The sequence below is a fragment of the Tachypleus tridentatus genome, chromosome 13 (genome assembly GCF_004210375.1).
Source record: "Tachypleus tridentatus isolate NWPU-2018 chromosome 13, ASM421037v1, whole genome shotgun sequence".
Lineage (NCBI taxonomy): Eukaryota > Metazoa > Arthropoda > Merostomata > Xiphosura > Limulidae > Tachypleus > Tachypleus tridentatus.
In genome coordinates this window covers 243,564,123-243,579,088 of record NC_134837.1, presented here as the reverse complement: position 1 = coordinate 243,579,088, position 14,966 = coordinate 243,564,123, and the positions used below count along the sequence as shown (strand labels likewise).

The 14,966-nt window shown below is 33.3% G+C and overlaps 1 protein-coding gene across 16 annotated transcripts in view; it reads right to left on the bottom strand.

The window, feature by feature from the left end:
* Positions 1-14,966, bottom strand: part of LOC143237485 (uncharacterized) — a 283,125-nt gene that overhangs the window by 201,285 nt on the left and 66,874 nt on the right. For 2 of the 16 annotated variants that reach the window (XM_076476813.1, XM_076476814.1), the window contains exon 1: positions 682-1,007. The exons of 11 other annotated variants lie outside the window; for them this stretch is intronic. The gene's annotated coding sequence lies outside the window, so the exon portion shown is untranslated. Of the gene's footprint in view, positions 1-681; positions 1,008-3,107; positions 3,279-14,966 lie in introns of those variants that run through there. 3 more of the 16 variants (XM_076476815.1, XM_076476798.1, XM_076476800.1) reach the window with 3 other exon arrangements.

Sequence of the window (14,966 nt, the reverse complement as noted above, 5' to 3'; positions counted from 1 at the left end):
AGGAAATAAAAAATAAAATAACTTATTTTAATGAAGCAGATTCATCATTTATAACAACAGGCATGTTAATAAGTGCTTATAAAATTCTACAGTTGAATGAGTCTTTGAGGAACCAAATTAGTAAGTTAATAACAGTATAAAACACATCAGATACTAACTGAAGAGACAGTCACGGATAGATATAAGCTATAGATAGATACAACAGGTACGGTGATCGTTAAACGAGATACACGGAAACACGGAGAGTATGCATAGGTGAACAGAAATGGAGAGGAATACATTACAAAGATATATGGTGTATATGAATAACAGTAAACAGACAGCTTTGCATACATGCATATATAACTTCTAAATAAGTAAAAGAATTTAGGCCACGTGTACGGATAACGGAAATCCGATTGGTTTATCGTATATAAAATCAAATACACACTACCAGGCTATGAGACCAGGGTATTGTTTTCTACAAAGGGAGTTCTACTTCACTAATACAACATCACCATTAAACCACTGAAATTATTCTGTCTGTTATCGCCAGAAAGGGACGACGGAACATAATCTTAACAAAAATCTTCGATAATTGATCAGATAAGATCGAAAAACTCAATGAGACTATTATGATCATTAAACATTAATATGTAATAAACGTTATGGATGTCCGTAAGTAAAATATCAAAGACCAACCTGTTTTTCTCTCTCTCTGCTTTTCATCAGTATTTTTGAAAACTAGTTAGAGATGCAAATAGAAGCATAGTGTTCAAGATACTTTAAAGGCAGTAGCTAAATAGATATATAAATATAGTCATATCTGACCGAAGATATAATTACATCAACTTTTACACAAGCAGGAGTTATTGGGCTGTATGCATGTGTCAAAGAGGAGGGGCCCAGTGGACAAAGGAAATGAGATTAGCCTATCGCGTGAAATCCAATGTATGCCGCCAAGCTGTGAGGCTATAATGTTATACTAGAGAAAGAGGACTCTTCCTGCCTGTACGTAAGAGAACTATCATTAACCCTCACCACTTATATTTTGAAGGGGCTGTTAGATTTATATAATGAATTACTGTTGCCAGGAAGATGACGAGGCATGTATATAGCCTCACGAACATGCTCATAAAGCATGTAAGATAATTAAGTATTGGTTAATAATGGTAATTAAAATCGTATGCCCTAACTAATGATCCTCTTGTTTCTTCGTAATCTAAAAAATTACTTAAGTTTTCAATTAAGAGTGACTACATGGATTAAAAAGAAAAACAGACCCAGTTAATTTCATTCCTTTTTACCAAACTCGTACTGAATGTATGACGCTTTTGAACACAGAATAAAATGTTTTATATCTGCTGTACAATTGTCCATATTAAGATTACATTGAAAGGATATTCATATAAACAGATAGAGGCGTTGAATCGTCTTCAATGTGACTAATGTAAGAATCAAGGAAATGACCCCCCCCCCACTGTAATAATAAATGTGATTTCATATCTGTTTATTAGAAGAGTGTATGTGTGTGTATTCGTTTAAGAAAACTCAGCTGTCCCTGATTTTGAAGATAACTGATCAACAGTGCTCACCGTAAACTCTTGGAAGGTTCTTGTCTGATCGAATAGATGAGTTTGTTGTTTTTTATTTTTGTATGTTTTAGAGCATAGCCACACTGAACTAACTGATGTGTTCACTGTGAGAAATTGAGACCCGAAGTTTAGTGTTGTAAGTCAACGTTCTTGTCGTTATACTACGGGTGAACCTAACGGAGGGGACTGACTGTCATTCTTACACCACATCCACGACCCCAAATTAAGAAGCGATATTTTGTGGCAAAGGATTACGAGTCATGAATCATCGGTTTCACATTCCGGGTACACTTACTACAAAACTATACACATCCTGTTAAAACACGCGATCATTTTGAAACTAATATAATTACAATATCTCTGAAAGAAAACTCGCCCACTTTTATGAACCTAAAATATAAAAGCAACTTTATGTACTATTACTGAGATCAAAATTGAATACAAAAGATCTTAACTCTTATGTGATCAAGAAAAGCATTGCAATTACCGACCCCAGGAATAAAACATAAAATAAAGGCCATTAACATCTTAAAATACCACTTATTTTTTATTACAAATAAAATAAAACATTAAATAAGATCAAAATTGAATACAAAAAATCTAAACCCACAGGTGACCAACAGAGATCAATTGTTGAACCCAGGTATAAAACATAAAATAAAGGTCATTAGCATCTAAAAATTCCACGTATTTTTTATTACACATAAAAGAAAAAATATGTATTGTTTTATTAAATTGCATTGGTACAATTCTCTTGTTATGCAGTTTACTAATAATGGAGTATTTGCATACGTTTAGGTCGAGTACTGGAGTACAAGTAAATCAAATAACAGTTTTCACTAATTTTCTGTGCTGAGGTGATGCCAGGCGTAGCATGGGCAAGTGGATTAAGGCGTTCGACTCGTAATCTCACGGTCGCGGGTTCGAAACAAAAAAATAAACATGAGGTGATGCCTGGTGGCAGACATAATGTATGATAAATAACAATACATTTACTAATTTATCCTTACAGTTGTATACAGTGTTATTAACAGCATAATAATCAAATGAAAACAAAAATCAAATTTCAAAAATACTTATTTATCAACATTTTTTTTTTCAAATTTTAGTTACTTGAGGTCCATAATATACTCCCTATTGACACCCAAGGGTTATCATAAATAATTCGCAATTTTGTTTCTAAATGACTCATATATATATATATTGTGTGTAATTTAGCTGCACAAGTTTCACCTTATTTTAAAGAAATGAATATATATATGCAACCACAAAATATTCAAGCCATAAACCAAAACACATTAACTTGAATTTTTTTTTAAAATACGCTGCACATTTTTTTAAAAAAAGGATCCTAGGGTACGAGCTACAACGTGAGATTATGTATATATACAAAATAAAACTTTAGACATGTCGAAAAAAGCAAAGAGTTCCGAGTCATGTTTAAACCCAAAACACTAAATAAATTATCCTAAAACATGAGGCCTGTGTATATAATAGCTTATACAAATAGAATGTGTTTGAATACAAACATACATGTGCGGTTTGTGCATGCATCAAGACAGTTCAACTACCTTATTGGCCGATCTTGAAACTTCAACACTCTAAGGTAAAATATGTTAACGGTGCTGTATGTACTGCAGGTTTAGCTCTTAATGTAATATACATCTGGTATCCGTCCACGTGGCACACATAGATAACACATGTACGTGCAGGTTTATAAATGAGTAGATGAACGTGCAATTTTATAGCCCCCAAGGAACCTTCGAACTGCGTGAGGGTGACTGGTATTACAAAATTTGTTCCAACGGCCAATTAAGATGCATTTGTTCTACACAGAAGCATAAATGTTCTTATCTGACTTGCGCCATCCAAACTTATATCAAAATATTTGTGATTATGTAATATTTCGAAGAATTAGGTGAAACAGATCTTTCAACGTGCCAGTTCAATGTGAGAAATAAATGAAAACTCGCCCAACTATTCACTCGTATAACTGTCTAATTTATCCACCCAACGTATATTATTAAACAATATTTCCAAATTTGTGAAGTAACCAATACTTTTATGGTTTGGTGACACTGACGCTTATAATTTTCATTGTTTGCCGTTGAATTGTAACTTTTCATGTCAGGACTGGGAAACCACCTAATATAATAAATCCGAGAGAAATAATTACTTTTAAACCGTACTTGTATCTAATTATGAAAATGCTGAGATTACTGTCAAAAGTGAAATGGTATATGAATACACACAAAACTTTAAAGGTTAAAACAAGATAACACATTTAAAGATCACCCTAAATATAAAGTTAAATAGTGAATGTAAAATAAGGAAGAGTGCTATAAAACGATGTTTTGTGGAAATTGACAAATGTGTAGAATGTGTTAAACAATAACACTAAAACATTGATAAGTGTTTTAACATTAAACACTTATTAAAATGCAATTATTTATCATTACAGCTTAATATTCGAGAAGCATGCATTAGAAAAGGGAATTATTATACGTGTTCCTTTCGCACACGTAATACATTATTTACATACTAGGCGTGGTTAAGGCACTCGACTCATAATATGTGGGTCGTGGAATCGAATCCCAGTGACACCAAATATGCTTGCCCTTTCAGCCGTTGGGGCGTTATAATGTGACGATCAATCCCACTGTTCGTTGGTAAAAGAGTAGCCCAAGAGTTGGCGGTGGGTGGTGATGACTAGCTGTCTTCCCTCTAGTCTTACACTATTAAATTAGGAGTGGCTAGCGCAGATAGCTCTCGTGTTGTTTTGTAAGAAATTCAAAACAAACAAACATACTCGGTGTGTATATATATATAATTAACTGTAGTTCGTTCTTCTACACACCCAGCTTGGGCTTTATTCAAATAAGAAAGTGTTGCAAACCTGAATTGTTTGACTGGTCTGCTAACTTTGAATGCACGCACTAGAAACCCCATTATTACTATAATATATTCATTATAATAATTAGGCTGTGTGGCACATGGATAATGCACATGCTCTAAGTAATGTGCTCCATGTGGAAAAATGTTTAAAAGTGTCAAATCAGTATTATATAGGTGAACGATGCAGCCCATGTGGCACTTACAGGGCGCGAGACAAAGAGGGATCATTGAAGGGCATAGCGGCCTAAAGGTGCGGTGTAATCTACCCAAAAGAACAAATGTCTTAACCGCAACAAAGGTTAAGAGATTGAGAGACCGTGTACTTAATTCATGAGAACTGAGGGTAGCAATTACAGCTCTTTAAAAGTCTGTAACTTTAAGATTAATTGCGGAAGGACCATAGACAAGGACAAATGTACCCGTCAATTCTACCTGTATCCCTCTACTTAAACACATGCATCATATACTGCAATCTAGAAGTGAATTAAGACAGTATTATTAAAATAGCAGAAATGGTAGGGCTCAGAGAGAGAAAACATAGCATCCCACGCCTTGTTTAACATGTGCTGCTTGATATATGTGGTTTCTGATGCCACAAAATAACGATGAATCACGTTGGCTTTTTTCTTCGACCACCCATTTCTTGTTTACTGATGAAAAATATATAAAAAATGAGGATGAGATAGGGGCTTCCCAACTTGAAGAAAGAAGCAAGTTAAATTGTACTGTGAGATGAGAACAGGACTTAATACAACTAAGTAACCCCAACTACAGAACACATCTGTCTGAGGGCAAAAAGAGCAACATGAACTGTTTGTATATATGTAAGATCTCAGCTGAAAGATGAACTAAATTACTAACCAGACACTCACAGCAATACTTGTCTTAACATGTCTACAGTATGCTCAAGTTGTTTCTATCTACCATTAACATGCATATTTTTCTAAAAATGATAAACACTTTAAGATTTCACTAATAAAACAGTGAATATTCAAATTTATCATCCAAATTTAATTATCGAAATAAAGTGTCACTTAGAATATTACATATTCAGGTATGTTTTAGTATTTTTTGGCGCCAAATGACCGTTAATGGGTAAATTCAAGCTATTTTAAACCACTAGATACAAGCAATTAAAAAGATCCAGTTCATAACAATGCACTAACTGATAACCAAGAAAGCAAAATGGAACTAGATTTACTTTATATTTCAATGTTACAAGCTCCAAAGCAAACATTCAAGAATTATATTTTGAAATCTTTAAAAAGAAAATGTATGCATGTCCTTAATCTAAGTCCAAGGTAGTTTTCATAATGATTGTTTGCTTTTGAATTTCGCGCAAAGCTACACGAGAGCTATCTGCGCTAGTCATCTCTATTTTAGCAGTGTAAGATTAGAGGAAAGGCAGTTAGTCATCACCACCCACCGCCAAATTTTGGGCTACTCTTTTACCAACGAATAGTAGAATTGACCGTCACATTATACCCCCACGAATGAAAGGGCGAGCATGTTTTTTTCTATTGGGCCAGGTGGGTTAAGGAGTCCGACTCGTAACCTGAGGGTTGTGAGTTCGAATCCCGGTCGCGCCAAACATGCTCGCCCTTTCAGCCGTGGGAGCATTACAATGTGACGGTCAATCCCACTATTCGTTGGTAAAAGAGTACCCCAAGAGTTGGCGGTGGGTGGTAATGACTAGCTGCTATCCCTCTAGTCTTACACTACTAAATTAGGAACGGATAGCGCAGATAGCCCTTGAGTAGCTTTGCGCGAAATTCAAAAAACAAACAAACCTTTCGATTGAATAATGGAATTTGATTAAATTATATTACACATTTTAAAATTTGCTGCGATAAGAACGAGTTGCAAAGCTTTATTAAGTGTGTTTACTTACTTCACTCAACATGGATTAACAGAGTTCCCATAATACTTCGAGTTCAGGCGGGCATTTCAAATTCTTAGTTCGGATGTCATGCATGTTGTAGCGGGGAGGGGTAGTTAGCCCTATCTTATTTATCATGTATGTGAGTAATATGTCGGACCTACATTTAGGTTTTGCATCATAATTTGCTGACGATAAAGCTGTCTAGAAACGTGCCCCCGCTCCTTCAATAGTAGCAACAAACCTCCAACTAGTCCTGAATAATTTAGAAGAATACTGCCAGAAATATAGAATAAAAATTAATATTCCGAAAAACCAAGTAATACTATTCACCAGAATAAACAAACTAAAAAAAAGATCCACCAAAGTTATACATGAACGGAACACTTTTACAGACTGCTACTTCTGCTAAATTTTTAGGATTAACTTATGATACCAAATTAACGTGGATACAGCATACTAACAATATCCTGACTAGAATCTGGAAAAAGGCAAACTATGCAAGAAGTCTTTCAAGTAAAAATCAAGGTACATCATCTGATAATATAACAAAAATCTACAAAACATACATTAGACCTATAATAGAATGCGCATCTCCTGCCTGGATAAACACAACACAAAAACAATTACAAAAAATACAAAATTCAATCTCAACTTCAGCCTATAAAGTACCACGTAACACTTCATCAACATTCATAAACAAGTATGGAAACATAGAGACAATATCTGAAATACTCTTGCATAATGCACTAAACTATTTTAATAAGAATTGGCATAAAAAAGACTTAATGTGTGATCTCGACAGATACTACGTACATGATGAGCATAGTTCTAAGTACCTCTCTCCTGTAAATATATATTTAATAAATATAAATCAAGCTGGTCACCATGCACGAGACGCTTAAAACTAGTTTTATTTTATTTATTTTTTGTTTATTTATTTATTTATTATTATTTTTTCTTTTCTTTCTTTTTTTTTTTTTTTATTATTATTTTTTATTTTTCCAATAAATATATATGGAGGAAAATATATATAAGTGGAAAAGAGAGAAAAAAAACGAATAGAAATATAAAAAAATAAAAATGGAATAGAAGTAAAAAATAATAAATGGATAAGGGGGAAAAAAGAGTGGAGGAACTCAAGGCAATACATGGACATTGCCCTGAAAAGGGCCGGAGTACTGTGGGATACTCTGGCCCAAAAGCACTACAACAACAACAAATTTTTACTAGTAGCCGACATGAAAGTTAGGGATGGAGGAAGAGGTCTTGTGCAACTGACCCTCCTGAGTATTTAAGAAATAAACACACCCCAATACCCACAAAGAAGCGAGCGAGCATGTTGTGCGTAGGAAGGAAGAGGTGTAATTGAACCTGATCCTCCCAGGTCGCACACAACGACCAAATATTTATCCAGAAAATTCACGTTGTGCGTATACATGATGATTATAGTCCTAAATATCTCTCTTCACTCAATTTTTATAAAATACAAGATCCACACGCACCAGACCATAATACACCTTTTAGAACAACTAGGTATCGCATGTGTATTTATAAATATGTGAAACGTGTTTGGTAATTACTTCAAGTGAAAAGTGAAATCTTACCTCGGAGGTGTTTGTGAGTCTAAACGACCAAATGAAGAGAAATAGTGAAATAGCACTAAATACCATAAGCTATCCATTCATGGATATGATAGATAGTAACAGAATCAGTGTTTCAGCTCACTGTCTTCACAATGTTCATACCCTGATTTCATGAATATTTTACAGCATTTATACAATAGTAAATGATGGAAGAGAATGTCTGAAGAGAAACTGACCTTCCCAGGTCGAGCACAACGACTAACTAATAAGACAGACTTCTTTTGTGCGGTCAGCGTTAATAGCCCTGAATAGCCACTTTTGGCTATATAATTTTATCAGCGACAATTCTTGTGCCTTTCCATAAACAAAATGTAAGATGAAAATCAGAAATACCCATTCAGAATATTCGTGAATGGAAAATAAATATTCTTATAACGTGGCACTATATCAAACAAACGTTTGTGTACGTACTGGTTTGCCATAAAATTGCACTTCTTTGAGCGCTGTTTATTATTGTTGTGTGAGTATTTAATTAGAATACGTTGATATATTTTTAATTCGTTAGTTAAAATTCCATCATAACTTAGTTATGTACTATTCATATAGTTATAGTTATGTACTATACATATAGTTATAGTTATGTACTATACATATAGTTATAGTTATGTACTATACATTAGTTATAGTTATGTACTATACATATAGTTATAGTTATGTTCTATACATATAGTTATAGTTATGTACTATACATTAGTTATAGTTATGTACTATACATTAGTTGAAACATTCAGGATAGGACTTTCAAACTTTTTCTGGGGTAATATTATCTGTTCATATTGCTCAACAAGTTAAGACTGTTATAATTAACACCGTTGTGAAAAAAAGTTAAATCAATCAGTGTAACCTAAATGTTGTTTGAACAGTGATGATAAACATATGAAACATACGAATGAATGACGAGGAATTAAAAAACAGCCAAAGAAATACATAAGTTTGTAAAAAATGTTTATGACATCCACTTAAAACATAGATGACCTTCCGTGTTTTTCTGAAGGTCATTCAGAAAACATATCTTTTTCTCCAACTGGGAGCTTAACAGGGGCCTCTCTGACTAGTTAGAAAAAAAAATCCCGTGTCACCCAACAACCTTCTTCTCTAATAAATCACTCTTGGTGGAAATTTGTTTCAAATTTAAGCGTACACACATTCTTTTAAAGCATGTGCATTTTGCTGACGTTTGCGTATTCACGAAAGGATATTAACAAGCAGCAAATTCCTGGTTATGTCAGTTTGACTTCTTTATCACATAATAAGACAAAACGTTAGATAGGTTCACAGTATTGACCAGGGATGACCGAAAATGTAAATTAGTTAAAATAACTATTAATGTATCAACAAAGTTAACAAAAGTGTGATTACTTTAGAATTATCACAAGCACAGGTTCTTGACTGCAAAATAGCGAGGTGTCGTATTGACAGATATATATTTCGTTGTGGTGGAGTAATACTTTCAAATAACAGTGAATCCAGATATTCATAATTTGTGTCTTGATGCCGTAAAAAAATGCGCCTCGAACTCTGGAGATGTAGAAGCGCTCATATAAGTGACAATTAGATTATTCGTTAAGGACAAGCGTTAGCAGTGGATACTGTTTGCCAGCTACCATTCCTCCAATCTATAGATTCTGTAGCTTTGTTTAAGAATTCTAAAAAAAAAAAAAAAAAATCAACTCAGAAATTAAAAAAAACTTGGGAGAGAAACAATCGAAACCAAAACAAACTGAAGTTTGGAGATTAAAAACATTGTATTCACATTATACTACCTCTACACGTTTTGACATCATGCTAAATTACACTCCAGTTTGTGCTTTATTATATTACCTTTATTGTATACGTTCATTAGTATTCGGATCCTTTGGTATATATTTAGATCACAATCCACTCGATCCATACTGTTGTCCTATCCGTGTTTCGTTAGCTTATGTTTCCACCCGATTCATGTTTCGTTACATTACATAACAGAATAATAAAACGTATGATACACAGGTATTAATCATGAATATTAGAGACTACAAAGAGCCTTTCAAGTATACTTTCCGTTGAACTGGCAAATTAATCGTGTTGCTATATAACTTATGATCAGGACAGGTTCGAGGACGGTTTGAAGGACTCAAAGAACCCACCGCAAAATTTGAGGTCGCAAAAAGTATAAACATTTAGAAAAAATACTAATAAACAAAGGAAAATGGGGTATTTGTGATAAAAGTTTGTGTTCAGAACTTATATTAAATATCATATAAAACATAAAAAACTCAACTCCACATAAGGTATTTATATATATGTGAAAACTAATTCGAAGGAATTTTTCCAAATACGTTTATTGCTCTAAAAATTTTGTTAACTTTGCCCATAGTGTAGCAAATGGCAAATGATCGTTTCACAATGGAGCAAGACAAATTACACTTTCTAACGAAACAGTCAGAATCATTAATGTGCACAAATTAAGGAAAGGTTTTGTCATGTTACAAGCTCATAAATTTAATTTTTCTAAAGACTAATATTTGTTTTTATATGCATTTTTCTGCTATATACAGTTTTTGTTTTCTATATTTTGAATTTTGAAAAAAATATTTATCATTTTGTAAAACACAAACGTTTAAAAATATAAATATTTGAAAAAGAGAGTAGTTTATTATTTTCCAATCCTTCAATTTCGGAACTTGTATCGGCACTGCTTATGATAATCACGAAGCTGAACATGTGTAGGATCGCATGAAAAAAAACGTTCAAAGGACTAGCTGAAAGCAATGTTTTCCCTTATCTAATAACTATTTATATACCACAATGAGAAGGTTAAATTTTCGAGAAAAAAAAACACAAGTAAATTGCTTAACATAAGTTCAGAAAAGATCGGAGAACGAAATATATTTCGACTTAAAACGTTTGATAGGAAATGTCAGGAAGCTGGCAAAACTCATCCTTAGGAACTCTATTCACTAAAGTATTTTGGAATCGATTATTACAAAAGAAAAGAAACTTCTTACATACTATCCATATATATATATATATATCATACAGATTAAGAAAACAGACGTCTAACAAGACTTCATAATATCCTATGGTGCTGTAGTGTAGTCTTAATTATCATATCACAAATTGTTAAGTTTTAGTTGAAAAAATGAAGTAAAACAAGCTGCTTCTATCATAATAAATTTTACTAGAAACTTCGTTTTTGTTTTGTCTTTTGTTGAAGTTTACCATTAACAATTGCTCATCATTTTTTACACTGACTTATTTTGTCTGTATTAACAAAATTTCATTAACCTTCCCAGTTACTTAGCACAACAAATATGACTGTCATAATGACGTCAATCGCATATGTTTAGGCATCATGAATGAGGAAATAAGCCGGTAGCAACGCAACACAATCATTCTGTGTACGTGTTGTTATTTGAAAAACTAGGGCCCATAAATTTGAAAAATTTTCGAAACATTTGGAGGTGTTATAGGCTTGCTTCATATCTGTTACATTAGTATACGTATAAAGAGGATTTCAGCTGCGTCACAGTCATCGGTAAAGTTTAAAGCAGATTTCTCTCTCAACATGCGTTGCAAATTTAGCTGACTTTTGACTTTCAACTTACCTTTAACAAGGGGAGGTTTTCAACAACCGCGGCTGTAATTAGATTTCAAATAGGTCAAGAGATGGAGCTATAAGCTAAATGTTTGTGCTTGAAAAGTATTGCAAGTAAAAATATTTTACGTTTTTGGAAATCTACAATTCGAGTACAAAATGGCCAGTTAATGTTTTATAATCTGTCTTCAACAACTGTTTCCTTTTTATCTGATCAGTCAATTTAAAGGCAATTTGAACTTGTCCTGATATTATCGTATAAGTATCTATTTCACGTAAATATATCTATTCATTCTTCCAAACACTGCTTACCTAAGTATTCATTTCCTGCTCTGCTTATATAATCGAGAAACCTCTAAAAGAAAACTTTGCTGTAACATTTGTAGCCAGAATACGGGCGCTTTTGGTACGCCTACACTAGTGGTCGTAGTGCAAAGTCATAAACATTATAGAACGATTAGCCATTTAAAGTTAGTGCCATTTGAAATTCCTCAAGAATTATATGCTGAACCTCATGAACATGTAAGCACAAATATTCGGGGAGTTTATGAATTCTTATGGAGTTATTATAGTTTTCTTCAACACCTTCGTAGTATGACCTTAATTCGATTAGTAAGTTATATTTATGAACTATATAACCGTCCATACACAGTTTAGTTATTTTAAACGTAACAAAAACAGTTCACGTCTTCATACTCTTCCACTGTGGTTGAATGATGATGAGTTGTATAATCTATAAATTACGTCAATGACAAATTAACAGGTTGACGTTTTTTAGCCCATCAACGTCTACTGATGGCCAATAAGGTTATTAATAACATCGATCATTCAGAGGTAAGTACCATCATTACATGACCCAATAAAAGTGTTAACATCAAATTACCTCAGTCTTCAATCTGTGAAAATGGTTTAAGTACTTCTTTTCCCATCGTTCACACTGTGGTAACATTAAAAAAAAAAAAGATTAGACTCACTCAGATAAGGTCAACTTCTTTATTCCTGTGGGCCAGTTTGTTACTTAGATTGTAGTCTAGTGGCAGAAACTACATCACAGGATAAAATACCTTTATATTTGCTTAATTTAAATTTTAATTTCTATCTATACTACAGCCCCTTGATTAATTATCTGGTTTGAGTTAATATGTGAACGAAGTTCTAACAACCATCCCGGGGTTGGTTCGTTTTCGGTTTCTGTTTTGATAGTTTGGCCAAAATAAAATATAACGAAAGAAACCGAAAAAATCAAGAGCCTGGTAAAATACCTTTGCGGGCCATCTATAAATTAAAGGAACAAAGCTGATATAAATAACAAGTAAAATCATGTAAAAATAACACACATCATAGCAAAGTAAGTCTTAAGAAATATATCAAGCGTATCTTAAATACCTCCTTAATAGGTCACCAGAACCTTACAATACTACAGGGTGTTTCTATTTATAATAATATATAAGTAATGCTGAATTACAAGTTTTGCAAATGTTTGTAAATATTATATCAAAAAGATTAAACTTTTTGTTCTTTTTTTATTGCATGATAACTCAAAAAACAAAACAATGATGTCAACATATTTTACTAAGGTGATATACTGTAAAACGGTGTATCCGCTTTTATAAGTATTATCAATAACAAGCAGTAATTTGAAAAAAAATATTCTAGTGTAAACGATGTTATCATTACCCTTTGAATTAGCTTTCTTAGAGAAATTTGGTGTTCCTTTAAAAAGCTTAAGTAAGGGTGAAACAGGAATTACCAGTAAATAATAGATAAATGGCCCCCAGTGGCACAGTGGTATGCTGTGGACTTATACTAATAAAGACCAGATTTCGATACCCGTGGTAGACAGAGCACAGATAACCCTTTATGTAGCTTCGTGCCTTACAAAAACAAACAAACAAACAAACAAACGTAAAAAAGAGTAAAGAAAAAACTTTTTTTTTAAAAGGAAGTAAATGTACGGATGGACAATATCAATACTTCAAAAACAATACAAGTAAGAGAAAAGGGGTGGTATTTGCATTTTCCCTACATAATAACACAGGCAAAACCTAACATATAGTAATTTGTATAGCTATTCAATCACAACTGAGTTTAATATATTCCATTTTTGTTTAACATTCTACTACACCGTGTACCTGTACTATTACGTAGGAATGACGCAAATGCCATCCTTGCTATCTTGTTTACATTATTATTGTATGATTGATATTAGCCATCCCTATATTTACTTTCTTTTTGAAAAGTTTTTCTTTACTTGTTTTACATTTACGTATGTATATTTCATGTTAAGCGTATGCACGGCGTTACTTTTACGCTGATTTGAATTTCATTTATAAGACTAAAGTTTTTTGTTCATATACTTAATAAAGAGGTTTATTTGTTCTACAGCTCAGGAAAAACATGTTCATATAATCTCATAGACGAGTGTAAAAAAAAAAAGTGAAGATTTCTAATAAAATGACTGTCGAGAAAATTGAAAACAAAAATACAGCCTGTTTACTTGAGTCCATTATTCCAAACATAAGCAGCAAAAATAAGTTTAAAAAACGTGGAAATGTGTACAAGTTAAAACAGAGTTTAAAGCTTGTGATACGTTTCATATTTTTTTCCTTTTCTTAATCAAAACAATACTGCTTCAAGTTGTCTCATACGCATGTTGTTTAGAATAAAAAAAAAAAACTATCGAATACTAATCTTATTTGGAGTTATGCCATACATAACCATTCAATTTGCCCGGCATGACCAGTTGGTCAAGGCAAATCGTAATCTGAGGGTCGTGGTTTCGATCCCCGTCACATCACACATGCTCGCCCTTTCAGCAGTGGGGCGTTATAATGTGACGGTCAATACCACTATTCGTTGGTAAAAGAGTAGCCTAAGAGTAGGCGGTGGGTGGTGATGACTAGCTGTCTTCCCTCTAATCTTAGACTGCTAAATTAGGGGCGGTTAGCGCAGATAGCCTTCGTGTGGCTTTGCGCAAAATTCAAAAATAATGAAACAAACCACTCAATTTAGTCATGTTATCTTAGGCGTCTTACCTAATGTTTAATTAGAAAGGTTTGTGTGTGTTAAAACAGATTTCAGACAAAGTTAAGGATGACGAGACGAACTATTGAAGAACGCCATTATACATATACGAGCCGATATAGCATTGAAAATAATTTGTGAAACGACGAGGAACAGGTGTATGAAGACAAGTACTACAGGAATGTGACCAGCTTATAGCATGAGTTGATAGTCTATAGTGTCTGGGTTGTCGTCCAATCAAGCAGAAAATGTAATATAAAGATAATGCGTATAACAAAACAGATGGTCATACAGTGCCTAGTAGTAGCAGTATGAATCAAGTCATGACTCTCAAGACTAAAATTCCAGGTTGTTCCAGAGTATAAATATCAAAC